Source organism: Schistocerca serialis, chromosome 1 (genome assembly GCF_023864345.2).
Source record: "Schistocerca serialis cubense isolate TAMUIC-IGC-003099 chromosome 1, iqSchSeri2.2, whole genome shotgun sequence".
NCBI classification, from domain to species: Eukaryota; Metazoa; Arthropoda; class Insecta; order Orthoptera; family Acrididae; genus Schistocerca; species Schistocerca serialis.
Window position 1 is genome coordinate 681762264 of NC_064638.1, and position 27698 is coordinate 681789961.

Here is a 27698-nt window from a genome sequence, read left to right on the forward strand (position 1 = left end):
AGCCGATCTGTAAACGCAGTTTCCAGGCAGCACCTCTGTGCACAATGCGTGATATTAATGATCGGCATACGGCCAACAATCGATGTGCGCTGTCAATTCACTCCACAGTATCAAAGAAGGTTAGACAAACTCTTGAATTATTGATTTTCTCTCTCTTAGTGAGAAATTTATCTGTGCCACGTGATAATTTAAACTTATAATTTTTTTGACTTATCTGCTTCCTTTAATTAACGGCACTCCAGTTAGTTTCCTCTTATCAAAAGTTATTTTTCAGTTAGCATTAAGAAGCGCCACACAAAATAGAGAAAACTTTATTTTTTAAAATAATTATTGACAGCATTATTTGAAAAGGATTTTAGATTAATATATTCTGAGGAAAAATTTTTTGGAACAGAGATGATATGAAGGCAACAACGACAGAAGGGTAGTTTTCTAAGGTAATCTAGATTTTTTAAATATATATTCGTAAGTTTGTAGCTTCTTATTGTTAGAACGTTGTGTATGGCACAATTTACTGTAAGAAGTTTTATAGTGAAGCACATGTATTTATCTCATAATTGCAATAAGTTTCAAGGAAAGTAATTGTACCCAGGAAAATTATTAAGAAAGGGTGCAAAGTTGTTAACGATGCATAGTTATACTTGCTGTATTTGTTCTTATTTATTAGTCGCTAAGTTTAGTTCCTCACTTTTCAGTCTTTACCTTTACGAATGTGTTTTGTGTACTCACACTGCACATCTTGAGTTGTGCACTGAAGAAGCATTTTTATGAAAAGTGATAAGATACCGTCTTGCATTGCATACCGCAAGTACGGTGAATGAAATTTGATTCTTGACAGTTTCATCATTATTTTAATAGCAACAGGTTGCAGAACAGACGAACTTTGCGTTCGCACAAGCAGGACAAAGAATTTAATTACCATTAAAATTCATGCCCATTGTAAGGCACAGGGACTTTCAGAATGCGTTTGTCAAAGTATCATATCAGTTCAGAGTCTTAATACCAGTAGAACAGTAAAATGTTATCTTGTGAATTTTCAAGCCGTTTTATAGTAAATTCAGATGCCGTATATTTTATGTTCATTTACAGTGTAATTAGAATTACAATTCTGGTACACTGATTGTCTACAAGACTAGAGATAAAGTTTAACAATATTCAGGGCCAACATTTTAACCGGAGTCATTTTTGTTTTGAGGTAGACGGTATGTATGGATAAGTCTCTAGCAGTCGAAATGTTTGATGTAAAGACAAGTCTGGATTTCACGTGTGCAGCGTGAGCTTCGCATACTTTCGTCCAAATTTAACATAGTTATGCTGTCCTGTCTGAGAGTTACGCACTACAATATCAAGATAAGTTTTCCTTATTTCTCAGATACTAATAAGACACATACAAACAGGAACTTACGAGTTTATCACTTTACTGTCAAGTGGCAGTTAATTTTCATAGAACGTTTTCAAATGTACTAGACGATACACAGGAAATTTTACTGTCATCTATTTGTAATGACCTAAATCACAAAAAAACCATATAATAAAGCAGATTCATTAACAAATAAATATTCTGAACTATGGGTTTATAAATTGTTTGTAAAAATGAAATATTCAAACGAAAAACGTCTAAATATTAACCTCTTTTTAGATGTTGTGTTGTATTTGATTCATACTTCGAGGTATTAATTTTCGGTGACTCATAAGGCAATGTATTTCTACATTCGTACGATCTCTGGACCGTTTGTGTTGTGATTACGTATCTGTGTGCCATTTATGGTGAAAATGTTTATTTTCAGTGGCCCTGAGGGTTAAAGTCTGCTCGAAAATTCTGTAAATAGCTTCATTAGTGCTTAAAAAATTAGTATTTTCAGTGCTATATTACGGTATCAAGTGACAAATTATTCCTTATATTTTAGGATTATTCCTTCTGGAAAATTAGTGCTTAAAATTACCAACTTCAGTGTTACATTACGATATAAAGTGACAAATTATTCCTTATTTGTAGTGAAATAAAGTTCAAAACAGATAACTGGGTATAGACAGCAAAGGGAATTCTGCTGTAATCCACTGACCTAGCCGAGTACGAGGGTGTACGCCCTCGAAACACATTTTGGGAAAAAAAGAAAATGTCTGAAATAGATAATTCTTTTAATTCGTGTTTTATGTAATAAACTATCGCAGTTTTTAACACGAGTTCAACTTGGACTATATGAACTAATGACATTTAGTTTTTAGACTTCCTTGTTACTGAAATTTCGTGGTAGATTAAAAATGTATGCCGGACAGGGACAGTAGACAGTTCATAAGTTTCACTGTCCTTTGATAATGTTGCCAGCCTGATGCCACTGGCATACATGGTGGTTGTAATAACGTGTTGGCATGTTATTATCCTTGTTACCTTGACGGTTCATTAATAAAGCATTACAGAATTTTGATGTTGCGGCGGGTACAATGTACCATTTATTTTAGCGCAGTCTGTCTTCCTGGTGCTGTCATGTGTTTCAAAATGGCTGCAGGATGTTCACTAACCTTCAAGCGGTGGCAACAGGGCCAGATAAATTTTTGCCAATATTAACAGGACGGCTAAATATTCTAACAATCATTTACTGCGCAACAGACCTGTTACTTGTTTTTCGAAGCTACTTACTGCTGTACATTTTCCCACAGTAAAATAAATCATGGACCACTCTTCTTAACAAGTCTGGGAAGTAGAAGTGGTTATCACGTAAAATCGAATGAATGTCGAACCGAGAACGGTTTGTTTCTATTGTAGGTCACCTCTCGCACGCATAGCCATCATTGCTGGAGTTGTTATCTCTGTAATACACTTTGCTACTAAAAGGGAACAAGGTAGTGTACCTTCAACAATTGTAAGCGAGCGATAGAGTCCGTGTGATACAGCTCAAAGAGTAATAAGGTAAATACGTCAAATGGAGTTGCAGAACGAAAAAGCAATGAAATTCGTGTGTACCTGTTAGCAGCTATCTTTGTGTTGTATGTGGTTATGTACGTCGCAATGCGTAAGTTTTATGTATTGGTGCTTGGTTGGGTTTTCATTGAGGAAAGCAACCACATACCAACTTCACAAAAAAAAACAAATTTTGGGTAAAGTAATTAAATGTCGTGTGACTAGGGCCTCCCGTCGGGTAGACCGTTCGCCGGGTGCAAGCCTTTCGATTTGACGCCACTTCGGCGATTTGATCGTCGATAGGGATGAAATAATGATGATTAGGACAACACAACACCCAGTTCCTGAGCGGAGAAAATCTCCGACCCAGCCGGGAATCGAACCCGGGCGCTGAGGATTGACAGCCTGTCGCGCTGACCATTTTTCTCTTTTTCTTTTTTCTACCACTGTATTGATCATAACATTCTACAGTTGTACATACTTTTCAACTGACCTTTAAAAGGAATAAAACAAACTGAAATTAATTATAGGTCAGCTACCGGGGGCAGACAGGAACTATTGGTGATTGAAGGAAGAATTTGATTAGAAACAACAGTCTTTAATAACACCACGACGAACAGCAAGTTTTGTTGCTGGGAAAGGTACCCTCCCCATTATGAAGACGGCAAATTTTACGGTACGAAAATAGAGAATTCCTGAAGTGGCATGTATATCTGATGTCGACAGAATTTGAAGAATTGTTTCTCGATTGTTTTAGCAGTGCTGGGACAAGTATTTGGTTTCGAATACTCTCCGCGACAGTGGCAAACCTCGTAAAGAATCATATTAAGCAATATTACTGGAAACTTGTCCAATGTCAGATTTAAGAGAGGAACCATTTCTCGTGTTATGAGGACTTGGGTCTGGAAACGCTGTATTTCTATGTTATAACTCATTTTCTAAGGCTCTTCATAGTACATTAAGCGGGAAATATGTCCAGTAAGAGTCTGCACATGAAATTTTCCAAATGCATCCGGATGCATGTGTCATCCTGCCCTAAGCGCTGATTATTCCTGGACTTTTGCATATGGTACACCTCCTAGATCACGTCGAATATGCTCTAAGACAAAATCGCAAGTTTATCCGTTACACCTGTATGGAAGGTGAGATCTAACAAACAGCCATCAACAAATCATTCCCTAACACTGAAAGAATATGTCTTTTTCAGCTTGCGGCTTCTCTGCATTCACCGGCTTCATTCGGAAAGGGTACCGTGGGAGTTCGAATTTCTCAGCTACGTCATTTATGAACGCAATGAAATTTCATGAATTCATAACACTTCCCTGCAATATATCCAAAGTTACTTTCACATCATAAGATATCTCTGCGCTGACAAAGACATGCTGTGTTCTGTTTTGCTAGGAACTTTTCAGTCCAGTCGCACAAATGGTCTTATATTTCGTTCTCTTGATAATTTGTTATTTAGGCATCTGTGTGGAACTGAATCGTAGGCATTCTGGATTCAAGGAAGATGGTGACAGTGTCAGCCACCGTATATAGTTTTACGTGTCTCGTGGACGAACAGAGTGAGCTGGGTTTTACACGATCGTTGTTTGCGGCGTCCATGTTGATTCCTACAGACGAGATTTTCCGTCTCCAGAAACATCATAACACGCGAGCATACAACATCCAAAATTCTACAACATACTGACTTCGGCGATATTAGCGCGACTGTTCGACGATCCTTCTTGAATAATGGTATGATATGCGATTTTCTCCAATCACTACGACTGATTGGCCTCTCCACTTCTGCTAAAGGGAAGTGGCCTTCCTTTTGTTCAGTAATCTCACGCTTAACTTTTATCTTGTGGTTAGTTAATTCGATAGCTGTCATTTTGACGTCCATGTGACAGTTTAAAGGAGCAACCACAGTACAGTCTTCCTGAGCGTGGCAGTTTGGGAAAGAGGAGTCTGGTTATTTCGTCTTTCTCCCTGTCATCCTCTCTTTCGATTCCATTATGGTCACTCAGATTCTCAACAGGTGGATGTGATGCGTTTACTGATTTAACGTAAGAGTAAAATTTCTTAGGATTCTGAGTGGGATTGATAGATAGACTTTTACTTTGGAATTCGTTGAAGGCTTTCCGTTAGAGTTTAGCTTTTGTTTATCTGTGAGGCTTTGGTTACGTTTGCAGTGAAACTCTCATTTCTTTCGGAGCAGATTTCTAACACGTGTATTGTATTCTATTTTTGCTATTTGCTGGGTAATGAATTAAAGGTTTTGAACTGGAAATACTTTACGACTTTTAATTTTGAAGTCATAAATGGATGCTAAAGAAACGCTTTTGCGGTCGGCTGCTAAACAGACATCATCTCAAATATATCTGAAATAAGGTTTCTGGGAAGTTTAATAGTAAACGTTCTTAGTTCTGTTTTCTTCTCAGTGGAAAACCTTTCCTCGTCTTCCGCCTGCGATGGTCGTCTTTAATACAGACGCCGTAGTAGTTGGTAATTCCTGTCTGTGTCGCCTAATGAAAGAAGAAACTAGTATTTCGATGCAGTGAGATGAACTGTCTGTCAAATAAATAGGGAGGCACTGTATTTTATTTGACGATAGTTATATTAACTCAAAATCCAATATTATTTACAAAATGTTATTATAGTAGGAGCAATAAAATGTTGGTGTCCTATCTTCATCAAGACACACCACAGGTTCCTCTCTTTCTGCTGACTTAAGAGAAAGTGACAGTCATACCTCTCTCATCTAACAGCATCTCTGCTGCAGCGCGTCGCTTCCTTTTTTATCTTACGTATACTTCTTTGTAAACATTTAACAAAAGCCATTACACCTGCCCTCTGCTGTGGGCTATATCACAGTATCAAATTTCCTTTTCTTATTAATCTGTACGAATTTATATATCTTACTTTTTTTTACCCAGAGAGGCAAGGTGCAGTCATCTGTTTTCATGGCCAAAGTGTCACAAACATCTATTTCGGCCGTTCAACTACAGGCGTATTTGTCTATTATTCTTTAATATACTGTGTGTCAGCTATGTGGGAACCTTTTATCAAATTCTTTGTACGTCGTATATTGTACCAAAACTTTGGTTACACTTTATTAAAAGTACAGATAAGTCAATTAATTTACTTACGCAAGAGAAATATTACAAATTTTGTTTCATGTCATGAAGTCATTTTTCACATTCAGTAAAATATTTATATTTCTTTATTTACAGTTTGACAATTTCATGTCACTCCTATAGTTTGCAACAACAATTTACATTTTCTCTGTCCTCTGTTTTTCTACTGTCGTTGAGCCATCGGCGTGAGCCAGCTCCATTGTTTGAAGTTTCTCGCGGCTATTGTTTTTTTGCAACATGCCGAGCATTATTTGTGCGCATGATGCAGTGCAACAGTCCGTTGTGCCAACTCAGGGTAACTATTTACATCTGCCTACGGATTCCGTGCCGGCCGGGGTGGCCGAGCGGTTTTAGGCGCTACAGTCTGGAACTGCGCGACCGCTACGGTCGCAGGTTTGACTCTTGCCTCGGGCATGGATGTGTGTGATATCCTTAGGTTAGTTAGGTTCAAGTAGTTCTAAGTTCTAGGGGACTGATGACCACAGAAGTTAAGTCCCATAGTGCTCAGAGCCATTTGAACCATTTTGAACGGATTCCGTAAGCTAGGACGGTGTCCACTGCGCCGTGAGGTCAAAGGACCCTGCTGGGCTAGCTACGTGTGGATGAAATTTTCTTCGACATTTTGGTGAGTGTTAAGCATACACATGCCACTGTTCAGACTATTCATCCCGGTACTTCAGAATCGTTAAACTTTTTCCATTATAGATGATGAATCACTTGGAAATTGCGAACTTGAATCGTTACACAGTGCTGTTTTTGAACCAGAAGACCGTCGTACACATTAAATTGTGGCTGTGTCCTATGCAATTTACAATCGTCCGTGTTCTATAATTCTTACCATACCGCTAGGTCACAACCTATGACTTTTACTTTTTCCACCTTCCTATTTATGCATCCACATCACCGTGCTTCTTCCCAGCTTGTGCACCACCTCGTAATCGAATTCACTAAGCCTCACAGCCCATCTAGCGAGTCTAGTGGGAGGATCCTTCGACCCCAACAACCACTTCAAAGCAGCATGATCTGTCACTACCCGAAATCTTCTCCCATATAAATAACATTTAAAATATGTGACTCCATAGATTACACTAAGCATCTCCCTCTCTGTTGTTGAGTAATTCCTCTGTGCTGCATTCAACTGCCTAGACGCATAGGCTACAGTATGTTCCTTCCCATCAATTTCCTGAATAAGAACACACCCTAATGCTTGATTCGATGCATCGCATGCTAGTATAAACTCCTTTTCAAAATCTGGAAACACAAGAACCGGACTTTATTTTAACACTTCTTTCAGTTTGTCAAACGCTTTCTGACACTCTTCTGTCCACCCAAAGTTCACAATATTCCTTAACAATCGCGTCAACGGCTGTGCTAAATCAAGGAAATCGTTCACGAACTTTCGATAGAAATTGCAAATTCTGATGAATGATTGCACTTCCTTAACTGTTTTCGGTTCCCAAAAATCCCTTCCAGCCTGTAAAAACCTCGGATCTGTTCGCACTCCGTCCTTTCTGATAATATGATCCAAATATTTTACTTCTCCTAATGCAAAATGACACTTCTCCTGGCTCAACGTCAAACGAGCTGCTCTTAACTTCATAAAGACTTCCGTTAACCGCCGTCTATGGTGCTCCATACTACTTGAAACACTACAATGTCATCCAAATAGATAAGAAACTGCCGTGGTTTCTAACCCCTCTAGACACTGTCTAGCAACCTCTGAAACGTTGCCGGAGCTTTTTTCAAACCGAATGGTATTCTGATGTACTGGTAATGGCCTCCAGGAGTAGAGAAAGCAGTTTTTGGACGATCCTCTGGAGCCACCTCTAAGTGGTGATAACCACTTGTCAAATCCATCGTAGAAAAGTACTGGCACTGTCAAAAATTGTCCAAAGTCGCCGATATGTTTGGAATGGGGTATGCGTCCGTTAATGTCTTATTATTGAGGTATCGGTAGTCACAACAGAGCCTGTATTTCTTAGTTCCATCCATAGATTTTTAAGGCACAACAACAATGCCGCTTCCCAGCAACTATTACTATGCTCTATAATACCGTCCGCAAGCTGCTGATGAATGAAATCCTCCACAATCGGCTGCAAATACCTCGGTATTCTGTATGGTTCACGGTAAACAAGTGCTTCATTCCCTGTTGGTATCCTATGTTGAACTAATGGAGTTGTTAGCAATGGCCCTTGCCGAAAAATCAAATCCTTAAATTACCATAATAATTCTTCCATACGCTCTCTTTCTCCTGCTTTCAAATGCTTAATTTTGTCATGCAATGTAGTTCTATCGGCAGTTAGGGGTTAATCGCTTCTTCCATTCCTTGAACGCCAGTCTTCGTCACCTCGTACGTCCAAATTTGCTACTAAAACTCCTTTTCTCAAATTCGCTTCTACAACACTAAAATTATCCACGTTCATGGGAACTACTTTCCCGTCGTTCCCCTCCTGTACGAGTACAATACTACGTTTCACAAAACAACCTAATGGATCTGAAATTTCATTATCCTGCAATGGCTCAATAACACGTACTGTACCCACAGGTAGATTCGACTCCACACTTGCCCAAAGCGACTTCCCGGTGCCACTAGACACACACTCATGTGAATTAAGCCTTAATGCTAATGTACGCAGTTCAATTAGTTTGTTCACTACGTTGAACGCCCCTCGCGACAGCTCTGCATCGACAACAGTTTCCCCTAACTGAAATAACATTCCACCACGTTCCACAGTTCGTTGTCCAAGGTCAATTTTGGCATGATGTTGATACAAGAAATCTACTCCTAGGATCATGTCGTAGCCCTCGCTTACCCATGGTACTACCTGCATGCATGCATCAAATCGGTGTTTCCCTATGCGAAAGTCAACTGTCACTGACCCCAAAGGTGTGACCTTATCCCCCACTCCACGCAATCTATTATGTGGTGGGTCTAAGTTCCTTCGTCCCATTAAGCTCTTAGTAGCTACTGACACTTGCGCCACTGTGACCAATTAAATCTTAAACTTTTTAGTTCCTATGGATGCTACCACTGAACATCCCACCTCTGCATACGTATTCGTAGCATTGAAATTAAACGGGAGCTCCCTTAGGTGCGTCTTGGGTCCCCTCTGCCGTTTAACGATTGTCCACCTCTCCTAACCCCACTTCTCCATCATCCACACTGCTGATTTCCACCCCTTCCTCTATTCCTTAGTGACTGGGTACATTGCCTCTGCACATGTCCCGTACAGCCACACTTATAACATTTTATACCTACTGTCAACACTGCTCGTCTATCACGTATCCCTGTTGCCACGTTTATTTCCTCACATTGGATTGCCAGTTGAATGGCTGAATACAAATCTTTCGGAGTCCCTTCACGCACTTTCTGTGATATATGCGCCGGCAACCCCCAAAAATACATCAAGTCCCCTTTGCTCGGCCTCCTGCTACAGAACACCATTCGCTTCATTGTTCTGACCCAACTCGTAAGTGTACTCGTTAATTTCTCGTATTCTGTCCGCAAATTTCTCTACCGTCTTTCTCTGCTCTTCGTCATTGTACTCAACCTCTCCTTAAAGTACCGAGCCCTATTCTTTTTCTTGTACCTCTGTTAAAGCCCCTCCTTCAACTGCTTAAACTGTCCTGCCTTCCTTAAGGCCTCAGAACACCTTACATATGTCTTCGCTTCACCCGTTAATCTAATCTTGTCTACATGTAACAACTGTTCATCGGACCAATCATTCATCACAACTGAAATTTAGAAGTCCTCCACATACGAATGCACGTCCTAAGATGCCTTGCCAGAAAACGAAGTAATCAAACTCGCGGCAGCTGGATCAATCTCCTGCTGCGGCATCCTAGGCAACAACGACTTATGCGATGCGGTTTCCCACTCATTTCTAGATGTTAATTCACTCCTCAACTGCGTATTGTCCACTGTTAAGCGCACTACCTTTTCCAACAAAATCCGTACCGCTTCTGGTTGCAACACACCTCGCGTTACTGACTCTGCAATTGTGTTGCTTTCTTTCCCCATTAATGCCGAAACAAAATAATGAAGTACAAAAATAATCTGACTCTCTACACCTCAGTATCATCATACTCAGTAACATCATACTCAAAGCAATACAAAAGTAATTAAATGCCACGAGAAAAATAAATAACAAATCTTAATGCCCCAAATGCACTAACAATTACTCTGATAACAAAAATAATGTGCTTACACAAAATATCTAGAATGGGCTGGCATGAGCCATACTCTAAAACACAAAAAAGAAAGAAAATGTCCAACACTCAAAAGAAAACTGGTCAAAACTCACCACATGTTGTGACTGTAATGAAGGTGGTGGACTCGAACATCGTACTGTACAGACGACGTCCGCTATTCTGACAACAAATGTAGTGGCAACTTCTGCCACTGAATGTAACAGCAATACCAAATGTTGTGGGAAGAGGTAGAAGGTGCCGTATTAAGACTCGTCCGAGCTTTCCAAGTGATTTATTGTTTCCAACTACAGTGTCCCCATCCCTCTCAGTCTGCGTCACCAAGTCCTGCAATGCTGAGGACACTACTTCGCTGTCTGTGAAACGGCTTGGCGGGGAATTTCTGCCTCAGCGACCCATGCACGCACTGCTGTGTGTCGGTCTTGTACGGCAGCGGAGTTTTGGCGTCGTCAGGATGCGTCGGTAGCCGAATCAGCAGCCTTCCCCCCTGCCGCCTCAGTGCCGCCCACTGCAAGGCGACCCACGATGTGCTCCCTCGCCAGCGTGTCTAAGAACGCGGCGACAACGAGTGCCTATGATCCGGCGTCTGAATCCGCGTACCTCGGTCTGTATGTCTCCGGTGCGTGTTGGGAGCCAACATGACTGCCCGCGGCAGTGAACCATGGAGTTACTTAAAATCCGTCTTGATTGCAATTTTTTTTTATTATTCATATGACCGGTTTCGGTTCATTCAGAACCATCTTCAGATCTGATATTTCAGTTACAGGAGTAACCCGTCCAAATCCAGCAACTTTCACATGCTACGTCACAGTGCAAAGTGAACCATGGAGTGGTCCGTCACTGGCTGGCTACAGACCCCACGTCGGCCTCAGAGGGTCGAACCAGCGACCTCCCGGGGACTGGAATGCTGGCGCCCCATCTGCTGCTGTGTGTAGCCGGTGGTGTGACATGCTCAGCTGTCCAGGAGAGCTGCCGCACGTGAATGCCTTGTTAGAAAACCGGCACCTACTTATATGCGGCTCTGTGCCTCTGTTATGCGAACGCGTTGCTTCGAGTCACGTACTCATAACACCTTGGTAAGCCAGTAAGTCCCTCCTACCTGTAACTTGCGCCACGCAAATCACTGCGTTTACTATTTTCAGCGTGTCTACGACCCTGTGACCTCCATTCTACTTCATAATCACTGGTAGTGTAACTTACCGCCAACAGGCCCTATCCTGGCTGTAACTTGTGCGCTCCAAAATGTTGCACCAAAACTGACTTTTCCTATCTGAAACGGTAGTGCTGCTACAGCTGTGATAGTGCCACGCAAAACAACAAGGCGCGCAAGTCCCCTCAATGAACAATACGACCACACCACCGTCTCCGAATTTGAATGATGGCACAACATACGCCAGTAGATGATGTTCACTGGGCATTCGCCATTCCCACACCCTGCCATCGGACCGCCACATTGTGTAGCGTGATTCGTCACTCCACACAACATTTTTCCAGTGTTCAGTTGTCCAATTTTTATTCTCCTCAAACCAAACAAGGCGTCATGTGGCATTTACCGGCATGATGTGTGGCTTATGAGCAGCTGCTCGACAATGAAATCCAAGTTTTCTCACCTCCCGCCTAACTGTCATAGTACTTGCAGTGGATCCTGATGCAGCTTGGAATTCCTGTGTGGTGGTCTGGATAGTTGTCTGCCTATTACAAATTACAACCCTCTTCAACTGTCGGTGGTCTCTGTCAGCCAACAGAAAAGGTTGGCCTGTACACTTTTGTGCTGTATGTGCCCCTTCATGTTTCCACTTCACTATCACATTGGAAAAAGTGGACCTAGGGATGTTCAGAAGTGTGTAAATCTGGCATACAGACATATGACACAAGTGACACCCAATCACCCGACCACGTTCTAAGTCCGTGAATTCTGCAGAGCGCCCCACTCTGCTCTCTCACTACGTCTAATGACTACTAAGGTAGCTAATATGGAGTACCTGGCAGCAAGTGGCAGCACAATGCACCTGATATGAAAAACGTATGTTTTTGGGGGTGTCTGGTTACTTTTGATCACATAGTGTATAACAGAGTTTTGTTTTTTCAGTTTGATAATAGGTGCAGAAATGGTTGAGGTGCATTGACCTCTTTTGTTTAGTGCATAAATTCTTTGATATCTTTATGTGGATGTAATTGACATATACTCTCTGTTTTTGGGTTGCTTAACAAATAGCATCCCGGGCGTAGTAATCAATTTATAATGCATGGTCCTGTGTATTTTGTTAAGGTTTTTGTGTTTGTTTTGTTGAGGATGAGTGCGCAAGAGCACCTCCTGTCCAACGTGAAAAGTAGTTGTGTGACCTATTCTTTAACCATACTGTATTTTCCCAGCTTGTGCCTTTCCTTCCAACGTTACTAAGGCTTGTCTAACCTTTCTAACCTTTACTTCTAATGATACATCTTTCTCAGAAAATTTAGGTCAGGTCTTAACCCAGTAGTCTATGTTTATACTTCTCATACATCAATTCGGTTGGTGTGAAACGTGTGGGTGAGTGTGTCAAATTATTTAATGTTTGTTGAAAGGGCGTCACGTATTCAATCCCTTTAGTGTGTCTGTGTGGTTTATACATTGTGGTAAACATGTTAAACTCTAGAAAAAATGGTGCAAATGGCTCCGAGCACTATGGGACTTAACTGCTGAGGTCATCAGTCCCCTAGAACTTATAACTACTTAAACCTAACTAACCTAAGGACATCACACACATCCATGCCCGTTGCAGGATTCGAACCTGTGACCGTAGCGGTCACGCGGTTCCAGACTGTAGCGCCTAGAGCTGCTCGGTCACTTCGGCCGGCATTTGTATACATAAATATGCTTTATGTTATGTGGCTTGACAAATTTTTCCCACTTTGAACTTGTGAAGTTAGTTGCTTTATCAGTCAAAATAGCTTTTGGTGTCCTCACTCTCACAAAATATTTTCTCAATATTCGCTTGATTATATGCCTTGCCGTTAGAGTTTTAGTGGCATACATCTGCAGCTATTTAAAAAATACACCGTACAAGACTGTTACATATTTTGCTCCTCCTATTGCTGTCAGAAAAGGTCCTCCGGCGTCGACTGATGAGAGGCCAAGGGATTAAACTGCTATAATAGGATGTAATTCATTGAACTGTGATCTGTTTAAGTGTTTGGTCCTTTGACAGTTTACACATTTCTTGGTGATCTGTTGTACTCTACGGCTAATGATATGGAAATAGCAGTACGGCATTATTTTCTGAGTACACTTGTCTACGTCATAGTGACCCCTAGAGTTATGTGTATACCTGACAAAACTGTTTACATACGCTTCGAGTAAACAAATATACCAGTTACCAGACTGAGGCATTCAACGATAAAACAAAACTCCATTATGAAACTTACAAAGTGTTCTCAAGTCTGTATCGTCAGTACCTAGTAAATATTGTTTTAGCTTGTTCCCTTGAGTATCTTCCTTTAGGAGCTGAGTCATATTTTTACACATTTTCATACAGCAGGTCCTATATGTACCGTCATACATGAGCAGAATCCTAGAGTCGGATGTTTATTCTTCTAATTCTGCATATTAATTTAAACTTGGTGGAAGTCTCGACAGGGCATCCGTCAAAATATTCTGTTCACTTTTGATGTAAGTTACCTCAAAAAAAAAAAAATGGTTCAAATGGCTCTGAGCACTATGGGACTCAACTGCTGAGGTCATTAGTCCCCTAGAATTCAGAACTAGTTAAACCTAACTAACCTAAGGACATCACAAACATCCATGCCCGAGGCAGGATTCGAACCTGCGACCGTAGCGGTTCCAGACTGCAGCGCCTTTAACCGCACGGCCACTTACGTTAAATCAGTAAGTGGCTCGAAACAGCATATCCAGACACTACGGGATGATGATGGCATTGAAACAGAGGATGACACGCGTAAAGCTGAAATACTAAACACCTTTTTCCAGAGCTGTTTCACAGAGGAAGACCGCACTGCAGTTCCTTCTCTAAATCCTCGCACAAACGAAAAAATGGCTGACATCGAAATAAGTGTCCAAGGAATAGAAAAGCAACTGGAATCACTCAATAGAGGAAAGTCCACTGGACCTGACGGGATACCAATTCGATTCTACACAGAGTACGCGAAAGAACTTGCCCCCCTTCTAACAGCCGTGTACCGCAAGTCTCTAGAGGAACGGAGGGTTCCAAATGATTGGAAAAGAGCACAGATAGTCCCAGTCTTCAAGAAGGGTCGTCGAGCAGATGCGCAAAACTATAGACCTATATCTCTTACGTCGATCTCTTGTAGAATTTTAGAACATGTTTTTTGCTCGCGTATCATGTCATTTCTGGAAACCCAGAATCTACTATGTAGGAATCAACATGGATTCCGGAAACAGCGATCGTGTGAGACCCAACTCGCCTTATTTGTTCATGAGACCCAGAAAATATTAGATACAAGCTCCCAGGTAGATGCTATTTTTCTTGACTTCCGGAAGGCGTTCGATACAGTTCCGCACTGTCGCCTGATAAACAAAGTAAGAGCCTACGGAATATCAGACCAGCTGTGTGGCTGGATTGAAGAGTTTTTAGCAAACAGAACACAGCATGTTGTTATCAATGGAGAGACGTCTACAGACGTTAAAGTAACCTCTGGCGTGCCACAGGGGAGTGTTATGGGACCATTGCTTTTCACAATATATATAAATGACTTAGTAGATAGTGTCGGAAGTTCCATGCGGCTTTTCGCGGATGATGCTGTAGTATACTGAGAAGTTGCTGCATTAGAAAATTGTAGCGAAATACAGGAAGATCTGCAGCGGATAGGCACTTGGTGCAGGGAGTGGCAACTGACCCTTAACATAGACAAATGTAATGTATTGCGAATACATAGAAAGAAGGATCCTTTATTGTATGATTATATGATAGCGGAACAAACACTGGTAGCAGTTACTTCTGTAAAATATCTGGGAGTATGCGTACGGAACGATTTGAAGTGGAATGATCATATAAAACTAATTGTTGGTAAGGCGGGTACCAGGTTGAGATTCATTGGGAGAGTGCTTAGAAAATGTAGTCCATCAACAAAGGAGGTGGCTTACAAAACACTCGTTCGACCTATACTTGAGTATTGCTTATCAGTGTGGGATCCGTACCAGGTCGGGTTGACGGAGGAGATAGAGAAGATCCAAAGAACAGCGGCGCGTTTCGTCACTGGGTTATTTGGTAACCGTGATAGCGTTACGGAGATGTTTAATAAACTCAAGTGGCAGACTCTGCAAGAGAGGCGCTCTGCATCGCGGTGTAGCTTGCTCGCCAGGTTTCGAGAGGGTGCGTTTCTGGATGAGGTATCGAATATATTGCTTCCCCCTACTTATACTTCCCGAGGAGATCACGAATGTAAAATTAGAGAGATTAGAGCGCGCACGGAGGCTTTCAGACAGTCGTTCTTCCCGCGAACCATACGCGACTGGAACAGGAAAGGGAGGTAATGACAGTGGCACGTAAAGTGCCCTCCGCCACACACCGTTGGGTGGCTTGCGTTGTATCAATGTAGATGTAGATGTAGATGTTCGGACGGCAGTTGCCTCAAAATCGAACTCTTGAGGAAAAAGACACGATCTAGCTAATCTTCCGTGCAATAGTTTACATGTCAATTAAAATGTAAGTTCTTGATGATCACATATAGTTTGGTGTGATTTCCCCGTAGGAAGTACTGGAATTTGCAGAATGACTATACTGGTGCAAGCCGCTCAAGTTCGGTTACGAAATAACCTCTGTCACATTCTGTCGCTGTGTGAGTAGCAAAACTGTTTATATCTAAATTTTGATTTTCATTATCATGGTTAGTCTGAAACAATGTTGCCAGCAGACCCTGGAAGGACGCAGTGGTTTTGAGGCAAAATGATTGTGCCGTATCAGCATTCACTAATATGTCAGAGTTTACCACAGCTTGTTTTATGGCGCAAAAGTCATTCTGAGAATTTTCTGTTCATAGCCATGTGCGGTTTTTCCTCAAAAGACTGGGCAGTGCAACACTCTTGAGTAGCTAGTGAGGCACATACTTAAGGGAGAATGAGGCTAAGCCCATAAATGCTTCTAACTGTTTTTTAGTTTGTGGGATAGGAAAGTGTCTGTGTGGATCAGGACGAATGCCTCTTGGTGAAGAAATGTGATCTAAATAAGAACTTAATGTGTTTTCTGGTTCAAATGGTTCAAATGGCTCTAAGGACTATGGGACATCTGAGGTCATCAGTCCCCTGGACTTAGAACTACGTAAACCTAACTAACCTAAGGATATCACACACATCCATGCCCGAGGCAGGATTCGAACCTGCGACCGTAGCAGCAGTGCGGTTCCGGTCTGAACGTCTAGAACCGCTCGTCCACACCGGCCGGCTGTTTTCTGGCAAATCCTGATTTTTTTAAGTTAACTGTGACTTTATAAGTGGAACATTTGTCTAACACACTTCTTAATATGCGCAAATGCTCATCTTATTTAGCCATAGCAATACGTAAATCATCTACACAGACTGTAAGTTGACTCCAAATTTGGGGCCTAGCACCTTATCCAAAGCTGCAATAAACACTCCTTAACTTACAGTGCAATTTTGTTAATTTTCCTTGCATCCAAACCAAGTCGTACACTTCCATCTGCTTTGGCTACCGGTTGTTGGGGGTACAATATGGCGAGTGAGATGGTTGAATAACATTCCAGTTAATCATACGTTCGATCTTCTGTCTTACTGCCTTTTTCTTTTGTCGAAGGCATTGTGTATGATGTTCAACAGAAAGACTCATGGTGGTAAACTTCTAGATGGTGGACATATACTGTAATCACTCCTGGTTCCTTTTCAAAAACATGCCAATATTGCAAAAACAATGTTCCTAGTTTTGTTTCTGTATGGCTGACAAATTACCCGATTTTTCTCACTTTGAACGGTGTGTAAAACTGTCCATTATATTGTTCATTCAAGGAAAAGACTTCTAGATACTTCAGATGGATACCCACTTTTTCTGCTTATTCACACAAGACTTTTTCATTAGATCAACTGAAATTACGTTATCTCCTGAGTAAACATAGCGTTTGCAATTGTCTAGGCCAATTGTCAATTGATATAGCCTGAAAAAACTCCATTCCTAGGAGACAGATAACTATTAGTTTCTCTAGCTCTAGAAATGTATATGTAATTGTGGTTCCAGCGAAAGTTATAGGAATATAGGTTTGTAATTTCATGTCTTTGATTTATTTCCTGTAGCTGTTAAAATATGACCATTCTACACAGGTAAAGTAGGTAGGTTTACTTTCTCTTTTACTTCACTTAACAAACTGTATGAAACAAGATTCGTAGCTACCCCTGCGTTTAGTATCACATGTACGTCTATCGTTCCTGTTTTGGCATTAACCACTGCCTGTAGTTTATAATTTGTCTTATCTGTATATAGGTCATCTCGCATATCGATTTTTCTGAAATACCTTAATAAATAATTGTTTGTTAGCGTCATGCCTCCACGTCCGTTTTCATTTGACGGCGCGGTTCTAGGCCGACCGATCGCCGTTCACCGTCTGGGGAGGTAAGGAGCTGCCACTTCCGTCAGTCGCTTCTACAATGTTTACAGCGTGATTTTGCCGTGTTCTATTCTGCGCATTATTGGGAGCGGCATTTCGCTGACTTTGGTTTACGCCACACCCGTAGCCGTGGTCTTCATAATTGTTTTTATGCGTGGGTGTTCATTCGCATTCGTATACCCTTATTGTCTATTATAGTTGAGAATGCGCCAATAATTGCAGCCAGTGCCGTTATTTCTTGATGATTTTGAATTGTAAGTTCTATTATTTCTCTCTTGGAAACCGTAAATCTGACAATTTCCGAATCCTCTATTACCGTTATATCCCTGCGGCGGCGCGTATAGATGATTGCAGCCGCACTGCGCGTTGTCGTATTGATTTCTGATCTTAATGCCATTGTTTATTATTAATTTCTTCATTTTACGGTGGACCCTGCTGGTTTCTTGTTCACTCATTTGAGTTTTGACTACCCTCTCATAAATGAAGTCAATGGAATTCACGACCGTATCATGTCATAAGTTGGCACAGTTACCAGTTTCTCCCGAATGTAACTCGACAAACGACACATTAATATTCTCAAAACATGGACATGTGATATCGGATAGCTCCAGTATCACGTCTTGTACAAGTGTATTTCGAAATATCAGTGCAGTCCACCTTGTTTTAGGTTAAAAGGCTGTGGGTCAAAAAATTCCATTCGTAGTCTTTTGTGAATTCCTACGACCAGTATTTCTCTAGGAAGATCTGTTGAAATACTTTATATGTTCGACATTGATCTGCCTCTTCGGCTGTCCACAACCGCGGATTACCTTGAATGAAACCAACAACGAACTGCATCTTTTGCATTTCGGACAAGTGCCGAGGTAAAACATTTCTACCATAAATGTTATTGCTTGCAAAAAGGTTTTAAGCTGGTTAAGGATCAGGATATTGTGGCGGAATTGCTTCTGCGGGCTATGATCAATCGGATATTATTGATCCTATCTTTGGTTGACGTACACCTGCTCACGTTCCGTAAAGTTCTGTTACTTTTCTCTTAAGGAAATTTTCTTCAGTTTCCATAGTTTTATTTCTTTTTTACTAGTAACATTCTCCTTTTCTCATTGTATCCTTATTATCGAATATGTGGAACAAATAATACAATTAGGATTTCAAGGTAGTGTTATAGGCCCTCTGGTGTTTTATCTATATAAAAATTTAGAAGGCAATATTAGCAGTCGTCTTAGGTTGTTGCTCTCAATTATCGTCTAGTAAAATCATCAGAAGATCGAAACAAATTGCAAAACGATTTAGAAAAGATATCTGTATGGCGCGAAAATTGGCAATAGGCCCTAAATAATGAAAAGCGTGAGGTCATCCACATGAGTGCTACAAGGAACACCTCACACCTCGGTTACACGATAATTCAGTCAAATCTAAATGCCGTAAATTCAACTCAATACCTAGGAATTACAATTACTAATAAGTTAAATTGTAAAGAACACACAGAAAACGTTGTGGGGAAGGCAAACCAAAGACTACGTTTTATTGGCAGAGCACTTAGAAAATGTAACAGATCTACTAAAGAGACTGCCTACACTAAGCTTGTCCGTCCCTTTTCGGAGTACTCCTGCGTAGTGTGGAATCCTTACCAGATAAGATTCACGGAGTACATTGAGAATATTGAAAGAAGAGCAAAACTTTTCGTTGCGGCGGAATCTTCTCGCGAAATTTCAGTCACCAAATTTCTCTTCCGAATGCCAAAATATTTTGTTGACGCCGACCTATATAGGGAGAAACGATCATCGTAATAAAATAAGGGAAATCAGAACTCGCACGGGAAGATAAATGAGTTCGTTTTTTCCTAGCACTGTTCGAGATTGGAGTAATAGAGAATTATTGTGAAGGTTTTTGGATGAACACTCTGCCAGGCGCGAAAGTGTGATTTGCATAGTATCCATGTAGATGTAGATGTAGGATTTCAAAAATCACTGTTACACTTACTGTACATTACTTTTTACTTAAGATCTGAATATTGTGGGATCTGGTCTCTGTTGGTAACGAGGGTATTATATTCCACTTTTACTACTGGCTGGATAATGAATTAAAGTTTTTGATTTGGATATATTTTATGCCTTTTAAGCGTGAAGTCATAAATGGAAGTTAAAGAAATGTTTTTACGGCCGGATATGAAAGTCACTATCAAGCATATCGGAAATAAATTTTATGGGAAATACAATATGAAGTGTTCTTAGTTCTACTTTCTTCGAAGTGGGAAACATTACCATTTATTTCTCCTGCGATGGTCGTCTTGAAAAAAAAGAAAAGAAAATCTAAATTAGCGTATGGCATCGTTGGCCGGGAGGCCTAATTCGGGGAAGTTCCGCCCCCAACTGCAAGTATTATTGCAGGCGACACCTCACTGGGCGACCTGCGCGCCGGTGATGAGGATGAAATGATGATAAGGGCAACACAACACCCAGTTCACGAGCGGAGAAAATCTCCAGCCCCGGTGGGGAATCGAACCCGGTCCTGCTGCACGGGAGGTAAGCACGGTACCACCCAGCTAAGCAGGCGGACCGTCATCTTGACATGGCCGACATAGAAGTTACTATTTGATGATTATGTTGCCTAATAAAGAAACTCAGATTTCGAAGTGGTGAGATGAACTTTTTGTCAAATAAATAGATAGGCACTTAAACTAAAATACAATATTATTTAAAAGACTGTTACAGTAGCACGAGCGATAAAATGTTCGCATCTTATCTTCATCAGGACACACTACAGACTCTTCTTTTTCTGCTGGTTCAAATGGTTCAAATGGCTCTGAGCACTATGCGACTTACCTTCTGAGGTCATCAGTCACCTAGAACTTAGAACTAATTAAACCTAACTAACCTAAGGACATCACACACATCCATGCCCGAGGCAGGATTCGAACCTGCGACCGTAGCGGCCACGCGGTTCCAGACTGAAGCACCTTTAACCGCACGGCCACACCGGCCGGCTCTTTCTGCTGACTTAAGAAAAAGTGACAGTCACATTTCTCTAATCTACCACCATCTCTGTTGCAGCGCATCGCTTCCTTTTTTCTCTCTTAGGCGTATACCTGTTTGTAAACTTGCAGCGAGTGCCATTTATACGGCTGTCAAACCAAGGCGGGTCTTTCCCACTGCTAACAACTGCGTTTCCCACACACTTTTCTAAGGAGTAGACGCATAGGCTAATGCCCATGAGGGTACTTGTTGCCCACAGTACACCTTTCCAAAAGCTATTCGTGCCTTTTGGCACTATTTTATGGCTAGTTACGGTTAGTAACAAGGCGTGCAGTTATGAGAATGGGCGTGTCAGTTCGAAACCAGTAATCACTGCAGCAAGAATTTTATATCAATGCAATTGAGACGTACGAAATAAAAATAAACAAATAAATAAATACATAATTCAGTTTCCTTAGTAATGAACAGTTGGGGATCTGCCATCCCGTGACAACATGCCTCTAGTAACCAAATTTAAATGAATGAACAGAAATAATTAATTTTTTCATCTTGGCAAAAAGTACATGTAATGCAGGTACTGGTCGTAGACTCGTATAAGGAGTGGTTTCTTCATTAATTAGTTCTATAAGTAATATTCTGCGAACCAAACACATGGGAAGATATCTCGGCTTTTGGTCAACAATGTGGTATAGTGTCCAACATCTTTGAGGAATGTACTAAGATGGGAACCACCCGCTTCTTACGTCATTTGAAAGATATCGTGTATCAATAAACGCCATATTTTGCGATCGCTGAGGTGGCATTGGTCATAAGGTTAACTTCAATTTCTAATTCTGACAGTGAGAAGGTCATGAGATAGTAATCGTAGTTTTTTCCAAACTACTGTTGGTTCAATACTGCTATGCGAATGTAAAATCAAAGAACAATATCTGATGTCCTTAGGTTAGTTAGGTTTAATTAGTTCTAGGTTCCAGGCGACTGATGACCTCAGCAGTTAAGTCGCACAGTGCTCAGAGCCATTTGAACCAACAATATCTGACAACGGTATACGCAGAAAGAAATAAAGTAAAGTGTTAGAAGTTTTTTACAGAACATTGCTGCAAAGAAATGAGGTTACCAGAAGGGTACGACTCCTCTGTGTCAGCGAAGATATAGAAAGTATAGTATGATTATCTAATAAACTAAGTGATCGACTGTTTGCAGAACATGAGTACAGAGGAACATCAGGTATATGGAATGTCTACTAAACGGTAGGAAAACTGAGTGCCTGTACTACGTGCCAGCCGCGCGGGATTAGCCGAGCGGTCTTGGGCGCTGCAGTCGTGGACTGTGCGGCTGCTCCCGGCGGAGGTTCGAGTCCTCCCTCGGGCATGAGTGTGTGTGTTTTTCTTTAGGATAATGTAGGTTAAGTAGTGTGTAAGCTTAGGGACTGATGACCTTAGCAGTTAAGTCCCATAAGATTTCACACACATTTATGAACTACATGTCACAAATTATTATGTGGGTTTCATCGACAACAGTGGTAAAGTATATTATCACAGTATCATCTATAGCAAGTTAATTCAAAATCCAGATAGGAGAGTATCAATTGCAGCTTAGGGAATAAAAGGACAACAGTAGATCAAGTGTAGTTCCTGATGCAAATACATGAAAAGAAATATGCTATTACTGCGTATGCCATCTTTCGCCTTCGTTGAAGAAACCCTAGCTGGTTACAAATCTGCTGTGAAGAATGAAGTCGTTGGTTTGGTATCATTAACGCAAAGAGACAAAGGGTTACCTTTTCTACAATGTTATTCTCCCTGACTGTTCATATAGGCACAAAGTCCACTCAGATATGTGCGCTTGCTGGTAATGTAGGTGTTATTTGTAGAAAAAGATTGAACTGAAAGAAGCCACGCAAGCTTGAGACATTGTTATCGGTTGATGAAGACCAAGTACATGATGCCCACCAGGAAGAAACTAACAACCTGCATAAATTATCAGCAACAGGTTTCACTTTGATCACGTGAGGGATTTCGAATACAGGGAATCTAATACTAATTCCATGTCAATTGAAATGTGGTAATAAATGCCTCACATGTACAAAAAGTTGCTGGTCTCTAGGACATTAAACAAAAGAAGAAGCAGAAAATATACAAAGCCATGATCAGGCCCGTCATAACCCACAGATGTCAAATCTGATGAGCAGCACCTCAAACTCTATGAATGCCCGGTGCTGCGCAACGTACATGAGGCATATCAAGATAATAATGATACATGGATATGTAGACCAAAGAGGGGGCATAAGGACATCAACAAAAGGTAGCAGAATAGAATGGATTGTAGCAGAATAGAATGGATTGAACGTGATCATAGGATGGGAGGGGTGGAGGGGGGTGGAAGAATGACAAAATGGTGTACAGATGTCAAGCGGAAGAAAGAGTGGAACACTACGAAAGTAATTGGTAGGCGACACGGAGGAGGATATAAAACCCTTTAGATACAGTGGACGGTGAATAATCATGCTATAGAAGGCAGAATGGAGAGAAATTGTTGATAAGGCTGAAACCAACACTAGGTTGTAATGGCTTGAGAAGACGAATATATTATTACGAATAGAAGTTCGCCATGAGCATGGAGATAACGAAAAGACGGCAGCCCAGCGAAAGATAGTGTTATAAAGTTCTGACTGCGGGTGTATTTTACGCAGATTCTCTTGTTGTTGTGGTTTTCAGGTTGAAGATTGGTTTGATTCAGCTTTCGACGATAGTCTATCCTGTGCAAGCCTCTTCGTCTCTCTAGCAGTTTACATCCATTTTATCCTGTTTATTGCAGTCAAACCTTGTTAATCTTCTGGAGTTCGTACCCCACATAATTCCGTCAGTTACCGAACAGACTATTCCGTGACGCTTCAGGAACTGTTTGCTACCCATTCTGTTAATAAAGTTGTTCCATACCCCCTCCCAAATCGATTCACCACCTCCTCATTAATTGTTCGATCCAGGTATTCAATCTTGAACATCTTTCTGTAGCGTTTTAACTCAATAACTTTTATTCCCTTCTTGTGTAAATTAAAGCTCTAGTACAAGTCTACACTAAAGACACATACCTTGAGATTTGCTAACACTTAAATTTATATTAGATATTAACATATTCCTCTTTTTCAGCAATGCTTTTCTTGATCTACCAGTCCATATTTTATGTCATCTTCACTTCGATGATCACCAGTTGCTTTGCTTCCCAAATAAGGAAATTCGTCTGCTAGTTTTAGTTTATTTCCTAATCCGATTTCCTCAGCAGCACCTGAATAATTCGACTACATTCCATTATTGTTGTTTTAGTTTTGTTGTTATTCTCAAAACCCTATTCAATCTTCCAAGTCCATTGGCATCTTTAATGAGATAAAAAAGTCACCGGCAAACATAAAGTTTTATGTTTTCCTCGCCAATGTTTAATTCCCTTCCCAAAGTTTTCCTTGGTTTCCATTAACTTTGCTCAATGTACAGTTTGAGTGACATCAGGGATACGCTACACCTCTGTCTCACTCTTGTGGAACAATTGTCCCCTTTCGTGTGCTTCAACTGCAGTCCTTTTTGTCTTCTAGTTGTAGATCGCCTTACGTTCCCCGTAAGTTATCCCAGCTACCTCAGAATTTCAAACAGCATATTCCAGTCAACATCGTCAAAAGCTTTCTCAAAATTTATAAATAACTTGCCGGTAAAAAAAGTTAGTACTCCTCGAAAGACGGCGACAATTTTGGAAAATTTTGGTCGTATGACGTTCTATGCCATCTGGGGGTAGCGAATGTACTGATAATGGTTTCAACGTCGTCCGCAAACAAATAACTAGTGGGGTAGCTACCAGACCGCCATCTATGTCTTCCCTTAAATTGGGAATTTTCACAACCAGAAGGCTCAGTGTGGTGCAAAAGTGTGAAGCAAGCAGGCAACCGTGCGACGGAGACGCACTCGTGCTTCTTACAGCCAACTGAGCGATTTTGAAAAGGGTCAAATTGTGGCCTTCCGAGTGGCAGGATGGTCCTTTCGGAGAACCGCTAAACAAGTTGGACGTGCTGCATCACTTGTGCAACAATGCTGGTTTTACTGGTCACCTATAAATTCTTACACCACCTTGCGCAGTTCTGGACGTCCACGAAGCACAGACGCCCGCCATGATCATCGTATTGTGTGGGCAGCAGAGGACGATCGCACAGCTATCGCAGCACAGATAAGAGGGCTTGTGAGCCCAGTTGGTTCAGCACGAACTGTTGCGAACAGGCTATTAGCAGTGGGTCTATGGGCATCCACACCTCTAGCCCATATCCCACTCACGCCACAGCATCGACGTGCACGGCCGACTTGTGTCACCAGGGGACCGGTTGGAGGATGGGATGGTGAGCTGTGGTCTTCAGCATGACTGCACACTCCACCTGCACGCAAACGACTGTCGTCTTTGCATGCGGTGTAGACCTGGTAAGCACTGTCTCGTAGAGCGCCTTCGTCCAAAACGCCCTGGCCCCACCCCAGGCCTTATGGTCTGGGATGCGATAAGCCACAAGTCTCGTTCATCTCTGGTGTTTCTGCAGGGGACGCTAGCCAGCTCTCGGTAGTGCTGTTGGATGTCGTTAGACTCGTTCTTTCGCCGTCCTTGCAAACAGGAAGGTGGTGTGTAGCTCCAACAGGATAATGCTCGCCCACACACTGCCCGTGAAACTCAACATGCACTGCGAGACTTGCAGCAACTACCCTGGCTAGCATGGGTCTTGTCTCCAATCGATCAAGTGTGCGACTTGATGGGATGAGAAATTACTTGTGCGATTCGCCAACCAACAACTTGTACAGAACTACGTGTATAAGCCGAGCAGACGTGGCATAAACTACACCTTAATAGTATTCGCCATCTGTAAGATCGACTGGACGTCAGAGTCAGCGCCTGCATTGCCGGTCGTGGAGGCTACACCATGTACTAGTATTGGTGTTTCAGTAGGGGTCTATATCATGTACTTCAGAACTGCTTGTGCTGCTGACCTGCAAATACAATAATTTCATGTACATTCGAGCTGTTATAACAATATTAAACGAACTGAAAGCCTCTAAAAGGGAGTACTAATTTTTTTCTGGCATCTATAAACATAGATTAGTCTTTCTGAGTCAGCTAAGATAAATCGTAGTGTCAGTATTCCCTTGCATCTTCCTAAATTTTGCCGGCCCCATACAGATCATCCCGGAGGTTGACAATTACCGGTTGTTCCATTAATTTGTGAATAAGTCGTCTCAGCACTCTGCAGACCAAACTTTTTTAGGTGATGGTTAGATAACACTCACACCAATCAACAGTTTCCTTCTTTGGAGTATGAATTATGACGTTCTTCTTGAAGTGTCAGGGTTTTCGCCTGTCCATATGTCTTGCACACCAGGTGGAACAGTTCTTCAAACGATCGCACTAATTCTAAGCGTATGACATCTACTCCAGATGCTTTGTTTCAACTTAGGTTTTTCAGTATTCAGATGAACTGAGTACCAACTTATCTCCGTGTACTTTAATACCGCTCAACTAAGGAACGTCGTAATGCAGAGCGTGCATAAAACAGAGGATATGTTGAACTTACAATCGACTCGTAACCCCATACAAGAAAATTTTATGCGGTATCCCAGCAAACTGTAAACTGCAGATCATTAGGATGTGCAGTGTGTACACCTGATGATTGTATCATTTCTTCAGTATAAAAGAGAAGAATGATTCATGCTACTCTGAAGATTGTTAATAGAAAGCTAATCTAGTCACATTGTTTTCACAAGCAAAGTATTCAAGATGGAGTCAGATAGTATTGTGCATGTTACGAATCAAGTTGTTTCCCATTGAAATTCAGTAATTATTTCTTTTATAAAATTTCAATTAGCTGTTTGTCTGAGGTAAGTATTGAGTTGTAAAAGTATTTCATTAAGGTAGTAAAGTATATCAGACTAAAAACCTGCCGCAGCTTCTATAAGCCAGCACTACGTATCTCCAGCCAGATGACTTACCTAGATCAGCGATAATACACTATACAGGCTGAGTCACGTAACAAAATGCTTCAAATGGCTCTGAGCACCATGGCACTTAACATCTGAGGTCATCAGTCCCCTGGGACCTAGAACTACTTAAACCTAACTAACCTAAGGACATCATACACAGCCATGCTCGAGGCGGGATTCGAACCTGCGACTGTAGCGGTCGTGCGGGTTCAGTCTGAAGCGCCTAGAACCGCTCGGTCACAGCGGCCGGCAGTCACGTAACACTCTCTGTATTTCGTGAACGGTTACACATACCGAAATGCGGTTTTCAGCAAATGTTAGAGCGTCGAGGGGCAGGTATGTTCTTGTTGGCTTAACTTTTTTAGCACAATTATCAACTAAGAGACTGAACTAAGCACTTTTTTGAAATGGGACCGTATACTTTTTATGACTGCAATCGATAGATTTTGAGAAAACAGTTACAGTGATACAGCGTTTGTTACTGTTGACGTGGAAACATATCGTAAACAAATTCGAGAAATGTCCTAGAATGTGAGAGGACGGTGGCCGGAAACGGCATTTGCGGTGCAAACACTGCCAATCAGGCGTCTCGTATCAGGCTGCATACTTGTATACCGTAAGGTAGGCCAGCGCTGCGGGACTAAAGCTTTATTTCCCCTCGAACCAGCCTACCAGCTGGATGCAGGTTCAGCTAAGAATGTTGATTACGGAAATACATGGGCTAGAATCTAGCGTATCACAAAGAGCTTAGGAAAACTGTTTGACGTTTGTATATCCTCCCAGATGTACATGAGCTGAAGTGGGGAAATCAGTCATAAAAAATACAGCAACTACTGTATCAAGTATCTAAATGTTAGAAGGACTTCTCTTTTTCTGTACGTGGCTGTGTGCTTCTTGGGGGTAAAATACACGCTGTCGGACAACTGTCTCT